Source organism: Phallusia mammillata, chromosome 4 (genome assembly GCF_965637545.1).
Source record: "Phallusia mammillata chromosome 4, kaPhaMamm4.hap1.1, whole genome shotgun sequence".
Classification (NCBI taxonomy): Eukaryota; Metazoa; Chordata; class Ascidiacea; order Phlebobranchia; family Ascidiidae; genus Phallusia; species Phallusia mammillata.
In genome coordinates, this window is record NC_137255.1 from 7,613,119 (window position 1) to 7,625,901 (window position 12,783).

Genomic DNA, 12,783 nt, shown 5'->3' on the forward strand with positions numbered 1-12,783 from the left:
CAAACCCTCTACTACATCGTTATTTGCCATCTCTGTTGCATCAGATCACATTAACTTAGCAAAACATTGTTCTCATGTGGTAGCGTGGCCGAGTGGTCTAAGGCCCTGGTTTTAGGCACCAGTCATTTCGATGGCGTGGGTTCGAATCCCACCGCTGCCATTTCTTTGCACCTGTCTAAACTCCATGTATATTTTTTTCTCTGTCTCATGCAGACGGAAAATAAAATATTGTACCAAAAGTTTGCCCCGAGTGAGGATAGAACTCACGACCTTGAGATTATGAGACTCACGCGCTGCCTACTGCGCCATCGAGGCTTGATGACCTCATGCAAATTTGCATCCTTGTAACTAAAATATATGTATTTCGACAAATAATGTGGGAATGCAGACAATGCCAATTTGTTTGGATACAAACTTAAGTTGATCAACAAACTATATGGTATGTGTTTATTTCTTAATCGGGGTCAATTTTGTCTAAACTTTGGTTGCAAACCCTCTACCACATCGTTATTTGCCATCTCTGTTGCATCAGATCACATTAACTTAACAAACCATCATTCACATGTGGTAGCGTGGCCGACTGGTCTAAGGCGCTGGTTTAAGGCACCAGTCATTTCGATGGCGTGGGTTCGAATCCCACCGCTGCCATTTCTTTGCACCTGTCTAAACTCCATGTATAATTTTTTCTCTGTCTCATGCAGACGGAAAATAAAATATTGTACCAAAAGTTTGCCCCGAGTGAGGATCGAACTCACGACCTTGAGATTATTAGACTCACGCGCTGCCTACTGCGCCATCGAGGCTTGATGACCTCATGCAAATTTGCATCCTTGTAACTAAAATATATGTATTTCGAAAAATAATGTGCGAATGCAGACAATGCCAATTTGTTTGGATACAAACTTGAGTTGATCAACAACATGTGGTATGTGTTTATTTCTTAATCGGGGTCAAATTTGTCTAAACCTTGGTTGCAAACCCTCTACCACATCGTTATTTTCCATCTCTGTTGCATCAGATCACATTAACTTAGCAAAACATTGTTCTCATGTGGTAGCGTGGCCGAGTGGTCTAAGGCCCTGGTTTTAGGCACCAGTCATTTCGATGGCGTGGGTTCGAATCCCACCGCTGCCATTTCTTTGCACCTGTCTAAACTCCATGTATATTTTTTTCTCTGTCTCATGCAGACGGAAAATAAAATATTGTACCAAAAGTTTGCCCCGAGTGAGGATCGAACTCACGACCTTGAGATTATGAGACTCACGCGCTGCCTACTGCGCCATCGAGGCTTGATGTACCCATGCAAATTTGCATCCATTTAACTAAAATATATGTATTTCGACAAATAATGTGCGAATGCAGACAATGCCAATTTGTTTGGATACAAACTTGAGTTGATCAACAACATATGGTATGTGTTTATTTCTTAATCGGGGTAAATTTTGTCTAAACTTTGGTTGCAAACCCTCTACTACATCGTTATTTGCCATCTCTGTTGCATCAGATCACATTAACTTAACAAACCATCATTCACATGTGGTAGCGTGGCCGAGTGGTCTAAGGCGCTGGTTTAAGGCACCAGTCATTTTGATGGCGTGGGTTCGAATCCCACCGCTGCCATTTCTTTGCACCTGTCAAAACTCCATGTATAATTTTTTCTCTGTCTCATGCAGACGGAAAATAAAATATTGTACCAAAAGTTTGTCCCGAGTGAGGATCGAACTCACGACCTTGAGATTATGAGACTCACGCGCTGCCTACTGCGCCATCGAGGCTTGATGTACTCATGCAAATTTGCATCCTTGTAACTAAAATATATGTATTTCGACAAATAATGTGCGAATGCAGACAATGCCATGCAATTTGTTTGGATACAAACTTGAGTTCATCAACAACATATGGTATGTGTTTATTTCTCAATCAGGGTCAATTTTGTCTAAACTTTGGTTGCAAACCCTCTACCACATCGTTATTTGCCATCTCTGTTGCATCAGATCACATTAACTTAACAAACCATCATTCACATGTGGTAGCGTGGCCGAGTGGTCTAAGGCGTTGGTTTTAGGCACCAGTCATTTCGATGACGTGGGTTCGAATCCCACCGCTTCCATTTCTTTGCACCTTTCAAAAACTCCATGTATAATTTTTTCTCTGTCTCATGCAGACGGAAAATAAAATATTGTACCAAAAGTTTGCCTCGAGTGAGGATCGAACTCACGACCTTGAGATTATGAGACTCACGCGCTGCCTACTGCGCCATCGAGGCTTGATGACCTCATGCAAATTTGCATCCTTGTAACTAAAATATATGTATTTCGAAAAATAATGTGCGAATGCAGACAATGCCAATTTGTTTGGATACAAACTTGAGTTGATCAACAACATGTGGTATGTGTTTATTTCTTAATCGGGGTCAAATTTGTCTAAACCTTGGTTGCAAACCCTCTACCACATCGTTATTTTCCATCTCTGTTGCATCAGATCACATTAACTTAGCAAAACACTGTTCTCATGTGGTAGCGTGGCCGAGTGGTCTAAGGCGCTGGTTTAAGGCGCCAGTCATTTCGGTGGCGTGGGTTCGAATCCCACCGCTGCCATTTCTTTGCACCTGTCAAAAACTCCATGTATAATTTTTTCTCTTTCTCATGCAGATGGAAAATAAAATATTGTACAAAAAGTTTGCCTCGAGTGAGGATCGAACTCACGACCTTGAGATTATGAGACTCACGCGCTGCCTACTGCGCCATCGAGGCTTGATGTACTCAAGCAAATTTGCATCCTTGTAACTAAAATATATGTATTTCGACAAATAATGTGCGAATGCAGACAATGCCAATTTGTTTGGATACAAACTTGAGTTGATCAACAACATATGGTATGTGTTTATTTCTTAATCGGGGTAAATTTTGTCTAAACTTTGGTTGCAAACCCTCTACTACATCGTTATTTGCCATCTCTGTTGCATCAGATCACATTAACTTAACAAACCATCATTCACATGTGGTAGCGTGGCCGAGTGGTCTAAGGCGCTGGTTTAAGGCACCAGTCATTTTGATGGCGTGGGTTCGAATCCCACCGCTGCCATTTCTTTGCACCTGTCAAAACTACATGTAAAATTTTTTCTCTGTCTCATGCAGACGGAAAATAAAATATTGTACCAAAAGTTTGTCCCGAGTGAGGATCGAACTCACGACCTTGAGATTATGAGACTCACGCGCTGCCTACTGCGCCATCGAGGCTTGATGTACTCATGCAAATTTGCATCCTTGTAACTAAAATATATGTATTTCGACAAATAATGTGCGAATGCAGACAATGCCATGCAATTTGTTTGGATACAAACTTGAGTTCATCAACAACATATGGTATGTGTTTATTTCTCAATCAGGGTCAATTTTGTCTAAACTTTGGTTGCAAACCCTCTACCACATCGTTATTTGCCATCTCTGTTGCATCAGATCACATTAACTTAACAAACCATCATTCACATGTGGTAGCGTGGCCGACTGGTCTAAGGCGTTGGTTTTAGGCACCAGTCATTTCGATGACGTGGGTTCGAATCCCACCGCTTCCATTTCTTTGCACCTTTCAAAAACTCCATGTATAATTTTTTCTCTGTCTCATGCAGACGGAAAATAAAATATTGTACCAAAAGTTTGCCTCGAGTGAGGATCGAACTCACGACCTTGAGATTATGAGACTCACGCGCTGCCTACTGCGCCATCGAGGCTTGATGACCTCATGCAAATTTGCATCCTTGTAACTAAAATATATGTATTTCGAAAAATAATGTGCGAATGCAGACAATGCCAATTTGTTTGGATACAAACTTGAGTTGATCAACAACATGTGGTATGTGTTTATTTCTTAATCGGGGTAAAATTTGTCTAAACCTTGGTTGCAAACCCTCTACCACATCGTTATTTTCCATCTTTGTTGCATCAGATCACATTAACTTAGCAAAACACTGTTCTCGTGTGGTAGCCTGGCCGAGTGGTCAAAGTCGCTGGTTTTAGGCACCAGTCATTTCGATGGCGTGGGTTCGAATCTCACCGCTGCCATTTCTTTGCACCTGTCAAAAACTCCATGTATAAATAATTTTCTGTGTCATGCAGTTGGAAAATAAAATATTGTACCAAAATTTGGCTTGAGTAAGGAACGAACTCATGACTTTGAGATTATGAGACTCACGCGCTGCCTACTGCGCCATCGAGGCTTGATGTACTCATGCAAATTTGCATCATTGTGACTAAAATATATGTATTTCGAAAAATAATGTGGGAATGCAGACAATGCCAATTTGTTTGGATACAAACCTGAGTTGATCAACAACATATGGTATGTGTTTATTTCTTCTTCGGGGTCAATTTTGTCTAAACTTTGGTTGCAAACCCTCTACCACATCGTTATTTGCCATGTCTGTTGCATCAGATCACATTAACTTAGCAAAACACTGTTCTCATTTGGTAGCGTGGCCGAGTGGTCTAAGGCAGTGTTTCCCAACCTATGGGTCGCGACCCAAAGTTGGGTGGCCTGAACATCCTGTTGGGTCGCTTGTTTTGTGACAATTAGAGCATCTACTTTTTGACGTCGCGGAGCGTTGTTTTTATTATTCCACGGGTTTTAAATTGTGGCCCAATAACAACTTCAACTTGTGGTGATAATGGTTAAAACTGTTTGTGACGTCATAAAGTGATGTGTTAGCTCACAGTTGAGCGTTGTCTGGCTAATATTGCTTCCATTCAGCTCCAAGTTCGGGCTAAATGGAAATGTTTGGTCGTAAAAAACAACAGTGTTTGCTCGTTATAAGGTTATTTATTTGCTAAACTGGCGTAGTAATTTTCAAAAACCGTTCCTATAATTAACAGACAAAATACAATTAAAATAGCATGGCCATGGGTCGCGAGAAACCACTAAACAAAATTTTGGAATGTATTTGGGTCGCGTTAAAAAAAGGTTGGGAACCACTGGTCTAAGGCGCTGGTTTTAGGCACCAGTCATTTCGATGGCGTGGGTTCGAATCCCACCGGTGCCATTTCTTTGCACCTGTCAAAACTCCATGTATAATTGTTTCTCTGTCTCATGCAGATGGAAAATAAAATATTGTACCAAAACTTTGCCTCGAGTGAGGATCGAACTCACGACCTTGAGATTATGAGACTCACGCGCTGCCTACTGCGCCATCGAAGCTTGATGACCTCATGCAAATTTGCATCCTTGTAACTAAAATATATGTATTTCGACAAATACTGTGCGAATGCAGACAATGCCAATTTGTTTGGATACAAACTTGAGTTCATCAACAACATATGGTATGTGTTTATTTCTTAATCGGGGTAAATTTTGTCTAAACTTTGGTTGCAAACCCTCTACTACATCGTTATTTGCCATCTCTGTTGCACCAGATCACATTAACTTAACAAACCATCATTCACATGTGGTAGCGTGGCCGAGTGGTCTAAGGCGCTGGTTTTAGGCACCAGTCATTTCGATGGCGTGGGTTCGAATCCCACCGCTGCCATTTCTTTGCATCTGTCTAAACTCCATGTATATTTTTTTCTCTGTCTCATGCAGACGGAAAATAAAATATTGTACCAAAAGTTTGCCTGGAGTGAGGATCGAACTCACGACCTTGAGATTATGAGACTCACGCGCTACCTACTGCGCCACCGAGGCTTGATGTACTCATGCAAATTTGCATCCTTGTAACTAAAATATATGTATTACGAAAATAATGTGGGAATGCAGACAATGCCAATTTGTTTGGATACAAACTTGAGTTGATCAACAACATATGGTATGTGTTTATTTCTTAATCGGGGTCAATTTTGTCTAAACTTTGGTTGCAAACCCTCTACTACATCGTTGTTTGCCATCTCTGTTGCATCAGATCACATTAACTTAACAAACCATCATTCACATGTGGTAGCGTGGCCGACTGGTCTAATGCGTTGGTTTTAGGCACCAGTCATTTCGATGGCGTGGGTTCGAATCCCACCGCTGCCATTTCTTTGCACCTGTCTAAACTCCATGTATAATTTTTTCTTAGTGTCATGCAGTTGGAAAATAAAATATTGTACCAAAAGTTTGCCCCGAGTGAGGATCGAACTCACGACCTTGAGATTATGAGACTCACGCGCTGCCTACTGCGCCATCGAGGCTTGATGACCTCATGCAAATTTGCATCCTTGTAACTAAAATATATGTATTTCGACAAATAATGTGGGAATGCAGACAATGCCAATTTGTTTGGATACAAACTTGAGTTGATCAACAAACTATATGGTATGTGTTTATTTCGTAATCGGGGTCAAATTTGTCTAAACTTTGGTTGCAAACCCTCTACCACATCGTTATTTGCCATCTCTGTTGCATCAGATCACATTAACTTAACAAACCATCATTCACATGTGGTAGCGTGGCCGACTGGTCTAATGCGTTGGTTTTAGGCACCAGTCATTTCGATGACGTGGGTTCGAATCCCACCGCTACCATTTCTTTGCACCTGTTAAAACTCCATGTATAATTTTTTCTCTGTCTCATGCAGACTGAAAATAAAATATTGTACCAAAAGTTTGCCCCGAGTGAGGATCGAACTCACGACCTTGAGATTATGAGACTCACGCGCTGCCTACTACGCCATCGAGGCTTGATGACCTCATGCAAACTTGCATCCTTGTAACTAAAATATATGTATTTCGAAAAATAATGTGCGAATGCAGACAATGCCAATTTGTTTGGATACAAACTTGAGTTCATCAACAAACTATATGGTATGTGTTTACTTCTTCGGGGTCAATTTTGTCTAAACTTTGGTTGCAAACTGTCTACCACATCCTTATTTGCCATCTCTGTTGCATCAGATCACATTAACTTAGCAAAACACTCTTCTCATGTGGTAGCGTGGCCGAGCGGTCTAAGGCAGTGTTTCCCAACCTATGGGTCGCGACCTAAAGTTGGGTCGCCTGAACATCCTATTTGTTCGCTTGTTTTAGTGACAATTAGAGCATCTACTTTTTGACGTCGCGGAGCGTTGTTTTTATTATTCCACGGGTTTTAAATTGTGGCCCAATAACAACTTCAACTTGTGGTGATAATGGTTAAAACTGTTTGTGACGTCATAAAGTGATGTGTTAGCTCACAGTTGAGCGTTGTCTGGCTAATATTGCTTCCATTCAGCTCCAAGTTCGGGCTAAATGGAAATGTTTGGTCGTAAAAAACAACAGTGTTTGCTCGTTATCCGGTTATTTATTTGCTAAACTGGCGTAGTAATTTTCAAAAAGCTTTCCTATAATCAACAGACAAAATACAAATAAAATAGCATGGCCATGGGTCGCGAGAAACCACTAAACAATATTTTGGTATGTATTTGGGTCGCGTTAAAAAAAGGTTGGGAACCACTGGTCTAAAGCGCTGGTTTTAGGCACCAGTCATTTCGATGGCGTGGGTTCGAATCCCACCGCTGCCATTTCTTTGCACCTGTCAAAACTCCATGTATAATTTTTTCTCTGCAGACGGAAAATAAAATATTGTACCAAAAGTTTGCGCCGAGTAAGGATCGAACTCACGACCTTGAGATTATGAGACTCACGCGCTGCCTACTGCGCCATCGAGGCTTGATGACCTCATGCAAATTTGCATCCTTGTAACTAAAATATATGTATTTCGACAAATAATGTGGGAATGCAGACAATGCCAATTTGTTTGGATACAAACTTGAGTTGATCAACAAACTATATGGTATGTGTTTATTTCGTAATCGGGGTCAAATTTGTCTAAACTTTGGTTGCAAACCCTCTACCACATCGTTATTTGCCATCTCTGTTGCATCAGATCACATTAACTTAACAAACCATCATTCACATGTGGTAGCGTGGCCGACTGGTCTAATGCGTTGGTTTTAGGCACCAGTCATTTCGATGACGTGGGTTCGAATCCCACCGCTACCATTTCTTTGCACCTGTTAAAACTCCATGTATAATTTTTTCTCTGTCTCATGCAGACTGAAAATAAAATATTGTACCAAAAGTTTGCCCCGAGTGAGGATCGAACTCACGACCTTGAGATTATGAGACTCACGCGCTGCCTACTACGCCATCGAGGCTTGATGACCTCATGCAAACTTGCATCCTTGTAACTAAAATATATGTATTTCGAAAAATAATGTGCGAATGCAGACAATGCCAATTTGTTTGGATACAAACTTGAGTTCATCAACAAACTATATGGTATGTGTTTACTTCTTCGGGGTCAATTTTGTCTAAACTTTGGTTGCAAACTGTCTACCACATCCTTATTTGCCATCTCTGTTGCATCAGATCACATTAACTTAGCAAAACACTCTTCTCATGTGGTAGCGTGGCCGAGCGGTCTAAGGCAGTGTTTCCCAACCTATGGGTCGCGACCTAAAGTTGGGTCGCCTGAACATCCTATTTGTTCGCTTGTTTTAGTGACAATTAGAGCATCTACTTTTTGACGTCGCGGAGCGTTGTTTTTATTATTCCACGGGTTTTAAATTGTGGCCCAATAACAACTTCAACTTGTGGTGATAATGGTTAAAACTGTTTGTGACGTCATAAAGTGATGTGTTAGCTCACAGTTGAGCGTTGTCTGGCTAATATTGCTTCCATTCAGCTCCAAGTTCGGGCTAAATGGAAATGTTTGGTCGTAAAAAACAACAGTGTTTGCTCGTTATCCGGTTATTTATTTGCTAAACTGGCGTAGTAATTTTCAAAAAGCTTTCCTATAATCAACAGACAAAATACAAATAAAATAGCATGGCCATGGGTCGCGAGAAACCACTAAACAATATTTTGGTATGTATTTGGGTCGCGTTAAAAAAAGGTTGGGAACCACTGGTCTAAAGCGCTGGTTTTAGGCACCAGTCATTTCGATGGCGTGGGTTCGAATCCCACCGCTGCCATTTCTTTGCACCTGTCAAAACTCCATGTATAATTTTTTCTCTGCAGACGGAAAATAAAATATTGTACCAAAAGTTTGCGCCGAGTAAGGATCGAACTCACGACCTTGAGATTATGAGACTCACGCGCTGCCTACTGCGCCATCGAGGCTTGATGACCTCATGCAAATTTGCATCCTTGTAACTAAAATATATGTATTTCGACAAATAATGTGGGAATGCAGACAATGCCAATTTGTTTGGATACAAACTTGAGTTGATCAACAAACTATATGGTATGTGTTTATTTCGTAATCGGGGTCAAATTTGTCTAAACTTTGGTTGCAAACCCTCTACCACATCGTTATTTGCCATCTCTGTTGCATCAGATCACATTAACTTAACAAACCATCATTCACATGTGGTAGCGTGGCCGACTGGTCTAATGCGTTGGTTTTAGGCACCAGTCATTTCGATGACGTGGGTTCGAATCCCACCGCTACCATTTCTTTGCACCTGTTAAAACTCCATGTATAATTTTTTCTCTGTCTCATGCAGACTGAAAATAAAATATTGTACCAAAAGTTTGCCCCGAGTGAGGATCGAACTCACGACCTTGAGATTATGAGACTCACGCGCTGCCTACTACGCCATCGAGGCTTGATGACCTCATGCAAACTTGCATCCTTGTAACTAAAATATATGTATTTCGAAAAATAATGTGCGAATGCAGACAATGCCAATTTGTTTGGATACAAACTTGAGTTCATCAACAAACTATATGGTATGTGTTTACTTCTTCGGGGTCAATTTTGTCTAAACTTTGGTTGCAAACTGTCTACCACATCCTTATTTGCCATCTCTGTTGCATCAGATCACATTAACTTAGCAAAACACTCTTCTCATGTGGTAGCGTGGCCGAGCGGTCTAAGGCAGTGTTTCCCAACCTATGGGTCGCGACCTAAAGTTGGGTCGCCTGAACATCCTATTTGTTCGCTTGTTTTAGTGACAATTAGAGCATCTACTTTTTGACGTCGCGGAGCGTTGTTTTTATTATTCCACGGGTTTTAAATTGTGGCCCAATAACAACTTCAACTTGTGGTGATAATGGTTAAAACTGTTTGTGACGTCATAAAGTGATGTGTTAGCTCACAGTTGAGCGTTGTCTGGCTAATATTGCTTCCATTCAGCTCCAAGTTCGGGCTAAATGGAAATGTTTGGTCGTAAAAAACAACAGTGTTTGCTCGTTATCCGGTTATTTATTTGCTAAACTGGCGTAGTAATTTTCAAAAAGCTTTCCTATAATCAACAGACAAAATACAAATAAAATAGCATGGCCATGGGTCGCGAGAAACCACTAAACAATATTTTGGTATGTATTTGGGTCGCGTTAAAAAAAGGTTGGGAACCACTGGTCTAAAGCGCTGGTTTTAGGCACCAGTCATTTCGATGGCGTGGGTTCGAATCCCACCGCTGCCATTTCTTTGCACCTGTCAAAACTCCATGTATAATTTTTTCTCTGCAGACGGAAAATAAAATATTGTACCAAAAGTTTGCGCCGAGTAAGGATCGAACTCACGACCTTGAGATTATGAGACTCACGCGCTGCCTACTGCGCCATCGAGGCTTGATGACCTCATGCAAATTTGCATCCTTGTAACTAAAATATATGTATTTCGGAAAATAATGTGGGAATGCAGACAATGCCAATTTGTTTGGATACAAATTTGAGTTGATCAACAAACTATATGGTATGTGTTTATTTCTTGATCGGGGTCAAATTTGTCTAAACTTTGGTTGCAAACCCTCTACCACATCGTTATTTGCCATCTCTGTTGCATCAGATCACATTAACTTAACAAACCATCATTCACATGTGGTAGCGTGGCCGAGTGGTCTAAGTCGCTGGTTTAAGGCACCAGTCATTTCGATGGCGTGGGTTCGAATCCCACCGCTGCCATTTCTTTGCACCTGTCAAATACTCCATGTAAAATTTTTTCTCTGTCTCATGCACTTGGAAAATAAAATATTGTACCAAAAGTTTGCCCCGAGTCAGGATCGAACTCACGACCTTGAGATTATGAGACTCACGCGCTGCCTAGTGCGCCATCGAAGCTTGATGACCTCATGCAAATTTGCATCCTTGTAACTAAAATATATGCATTTCGACAAATAATGTGCGAATGCAGACAATGCCAATTTGTTTGGATACAAACTTGAGTTGATCAACAACATATGGTATGCGTTTATTTCTTAATCGGGGTCAAATTTGTCTAAACGTTGGTTGCAAACTCTCTACTACATCGTTATTTGCCATCTCTGTTGCATCAGATCACATTAACTTAACAAACCATCATTCACATATGGTAGCGTGACCGAGTGGTCTAAGTCGCTGGTTAAAGGCAGCAGTCATTTCGATGGCGTGGGTTCGAATCCCACCGCTGCCATTTCTTTGCACCTGTCAAAACTCCATGTATAATTTTTTCTCTTTGTCATGCAGTTGGAAAATAAAATATTGTATCAAAAGTTTGCCCCGAGTGAGGATCGAACTCACGACCTTGAGATTATGAGACTCACGCGCTGCCTACTGCGCCATCGAGGCTTGATGACCTCATGTAAATTTGCATCCTTGTAACTAAAATATATGTATTTCGACAAATAATGTGCGAATGCAGACAATGCCAATTGGTTTGGATACAAACTTGAGTTCATCAACAACATATGGTATGTGTATATTTCTTAATCGGGTCAAATTTGTTCTAAACTTTGGTTGCAAACTCTCTACTACATCGTTATTTGCCATCTCTGTTGCATCTGATCACATTAACTTAACAAACCATCATTCACATGTGGTAGCGTGGCCGAGTGGTCTAGGGCGCTGGTTAAAGGCACCAGTCATTTCGATGGCGTGGGTTCGAATCCCACCGCTGCCATTTCTTTGCACCTGTCAAAACTCCATGTATAATTTTTTCTCTTTGTCATGCAGTTGGAAAATAAAATATTGTATCAAAAGTTTGCCCCGAGTGAGGATCGAACTCACGACCTTGAGATTATGAGACTCACGCGCTGCCTACTGCGCCATCGAGGCTTGATGTACTCATGCAAATTTGCATCCTTGTAACTAACATATATATATTTCGACAAATAATGTGCGAATGCAGACAATGCCAATTTGTTTGGATACAAACTTGAGTTGATCAACAACATGTGGTATGTGTTTATTTCTTAATCGGGATCAAATTTGTCTAAACCTTGGTTGCAAACCCTCTACCACATCGTTATTTGCCATCTCTGTTGCATCAGATCACATTAACTTAGCAAAGCACTGTTCTCATGTGGTAGCCTGGCCGAGTGGTCAAAGTCGCTGGTTTTAGGCACCAGTCATTTCGATGGCGTGGGTTCGAATCTCACCGCTGCCATTTCTTTGCACCTGTCAAAAACTCCTTGTATAAATAATTTTCTGTGTCATGCAGTTGGAAAATAAAATATTGTACCAAAATTTGGCTTGAGTAAGGAACGAACTCTTGACTTTGAGATTATGAGACTCACGCGCTGCCTACTGCGCCATCGAGGCTTGATGTACTCATGCAAATTTGCATCATTGTGACTAAAATATATGTATTTCGAAAAATAATGTGGGAATGCAGACAATGCCAATTTGTTTGGATACAAACCTGAGTTGATCAACAACATGTGGTATGTGTTTATTTCTTCTTCGGGGTCAATTTTGTCTAAACTTTGGTTGCAAACCCTCTACCACATCGTTATTTGCCATCTCTGTTGCATCAGATCCCATTAACTTAGCAAAACACTGTTCTCATTTGGTAGCGTGGCCGAGTGGTCTAAGGCAGTGTTTCCCAACCTATGGGTCGCGACCCAAAGTT

At 41.0% G+C, this 12,783-nt stretch overlaps 23 non-coding genes across 23 annotated transcripts; 9 read left to right on the forward strand and 14 right to left on the reverse strand.

Annotated features, from left to right (window-relative positions):
- The first annotated feature begins 78 nt into the window (after positions 1-78).
- Trnal-uag (transfer RNA leucine (anticodon UAG)) lies at positions 79-160 on the forward strand. The gene has a single exon. It is a non-coding gene; the product is annotated as a tRNA-Leu (tRNA).
- A 406-nt stretch (positions 161-566) lies between these two features.
- Trnal-aag (transfer RNA leucine (anticodon AAG)) lies at positions 567-648 on the forward strand. The gene has a single exon. It is a non-coding gene; the product is annotated as a tRNA-Leu (tRNA).
- Positions 649-730: 82 nt separating this feature from the next.
- Positions 731-803, reverse strand: Trnai-aau (transfer RNA isoleucine (anticodon AAU)). Its single transcript has one exon. It is a non-coding gene; the product is annotated as a tRNA-Ile (tRNA).
- Positions 804-1,052: 249 nt separating this feature from the next.
- Trnal-uag (transfer RNA leucine (anticodon UAG)) lies at positions 1,053-1,134 on the forward strand. The gene has a single exon. It is a non-coding gene; the product is annotated as a tRNA-Leu (tRNA).
- An 82-nt stretch (positions 1,135-1,216) lies between these two features.
- On the reverse strand, positions 1,217-1,289 carry Trnam-cau (transfer RNA methionine (anticodon CAU)). Its single transcript has one exon. It is a non-coding gene; the product is annotated as a tRNA-Met (tRNA).
- A 249-nt stretch (positions 1,290-1,538) lies between these two features.
- Trnal-aag (transfer RNA leucine (anticodon AAG)) lies at positions 1,539-1,620 on the forward strand. The gene has a single exon. It is a non-coding gene; the product is annotated as a tRNA-Leu (tRNA).
- Positions 1,621-1,702: 82 nt separating this feature from the next.
- On the reverse strand, positions 1,703-1,775 carry Trnam-cau (transfer RNA methionine (anticodon CAU)). Its single transcript has one exon. It is a non-coding gene; the product is annotated as a tRNA-Met (tRNA).
- Positions 1,776-2,028: 253 nt separating this feature from the next.
- On the forward strand, positions 2,029-2,110 carry Trnal-uag (transfer RNA leucine (anticodon UAG)). Its single transcript has one exon. It is a non-coding gene; the product is annotated as a tRNA-Leu (tRNA).
- Positions 2,111-2,193: 83 nt separating this feature from the next.
- Positions 2,194-2,266, reverse strand: Trnam-cau (transfer RNA methionine (anticodon CAU)). The gene has a single exon. It is a non-coding gene; the product is annotated as a tRNA-Met (tRNA).
- Positions 2,267-2,515: 249 nt separating this feature from the next.
- On the forward strand, positions 2,516-2,597 carry Trnal-aag (transfer RNA leucine (anticodon AAG)). Its single transcript has one exon. It is a non-coding gene; the product is annotated as a tRNA-Leu (tRNA).
- An 83-nt stretch (positions 2,598-2,680) lies between these two features.
- On the reverse strand, positions 2,681-2,753 carry Trnam-cau (transfer RNA methionine (anticodon CAU)). The gene has a single exon. It is a non-coding gene; the product is annotated as a tRNA-Met (tRNA).
- A 249-nt stretch (positions 2,754-3,002) lies between these two features.
- On the forward strand, positions 3,003-3,084 carry Trnal-aag (transfer RNA leucine (anticodon AAG)). The gene has a single exon. It is a non-coding gene; the product is annotated as a tRNA-Leu (tRNA).
- An 82-nt stretch (positions 3,085-3,166) lies between these two features.
- Trnam-cau (transfer RNA methionine (anticodon CAU)) lies at positions 3,167-3,239 on the reverse strand. Its single transcript has one exon. It is a non-coding gene; the product is annotated as a tRNA-Met (tRNA).
- A 418-nt stretch (positions 3,240-3,657) lies between these two features.
- Trnam-cau (transfer RNA methionine (anticodon CAU)) lies at positions 3,658-3,730 on the reverse strand. The gene has a single exon. It is a non-coding gene; the product is annotated as a tRNA-Met (tRNA).
- Positions 3,731-5,117: 1,387 nt separating this feature from the next.
- Trnam-cau (transfer RNA methionine (anticodon CAU)) lies at positions 5,118-5,190 on the reverse strand. Its single transcript has one exon. It is a non-coding gene; the product is annotated as a tRNA-Met (tRNA).
- Positions 5,191-5,439: 249 nt separating this feature from the next.
- Positions 5,440-5,521, forward strand: Trnal-uag (transfer RNA leucine (anticodon UAG)). The gene has a single exon. It is a non-coding gene; the product is annotated as a tRNA-Leu (tRNA).
- A 567-nt stretch (positions 5,522-6,088) lies between these two features.
- Positions 6,089-6,161, reverse strand: Trnam-cau (transfer RNA methionine (anticodon CAU)). The gene has a single exon. It is a non-coding gene; the product is annotated as a tRNA-Met (tRNA).
- A 415-nt stretch (positions 6,162-6,576) lies between these two features.
- Trnam-cau (transfer RNA methionine (anticodon CAU)) lies at positions 6,577-6,649 on the reverse strand. Its single transcript has one exon. It is a non-coding gene; the product is annotated as a tRNA-Met (tRNA).
- Positions 6,650-8,031: 1,382 nt separating this feature from the next.
- On the reverse strand, positions 8,032-8,104 carry Trnam-cau (transfer RNA methionine (anticodon CAU)). Its single transcript has one exon. It is a non-coding gene; the product is annotated as a tRNA-Met (tRNA).
- Positions 8,105-9,486: 1,382 nt separating this feature from the next.
- On the reverse strand, positions 9,487-9,559 carry Trnam-cau (transfer RNA methionine (anticodon CAU)). Its single transcript has one exon. It is a non-coding gene; the product is annotated as a tRNA-Met (tRNA).
- A 1,218-nt stretch (positions 9,560-10,777) lies between these two features.
- Trnal-aag (transfer RNA leucine (anticodon AAG)) lies at positions 10,778-10,859 on the forward strand. Its single transcript has one exon. It is a non-coding gene; the product is annotated as a tRNA-Leu (tRNA).
- A 569-nt stretch (positions 10,860-11,428) lies between these two features.
- On the reverse strand, positions 11,429-11,501 carry Trnam-cau (transfer RNA methionine (anticodon CAU)). Its single transcript has one exon. It is a non-coding gene; the product is annotated as a tRNA-Met (tRNA).
- Positions 11,502-11,914: 413 nt separating this feature from the next.
- On the reverse strand, positions 11,915-11,987 carry Trnam-cau (transfer RNA methionine (anticodon CAU)). The gene has a single exon. It is a non-coding gene; the product is annotated as a tRNA-Met (tRNA).
- Between the last annotated feature and the right edge of the window lie 796 nt (positions 11,988-12,783).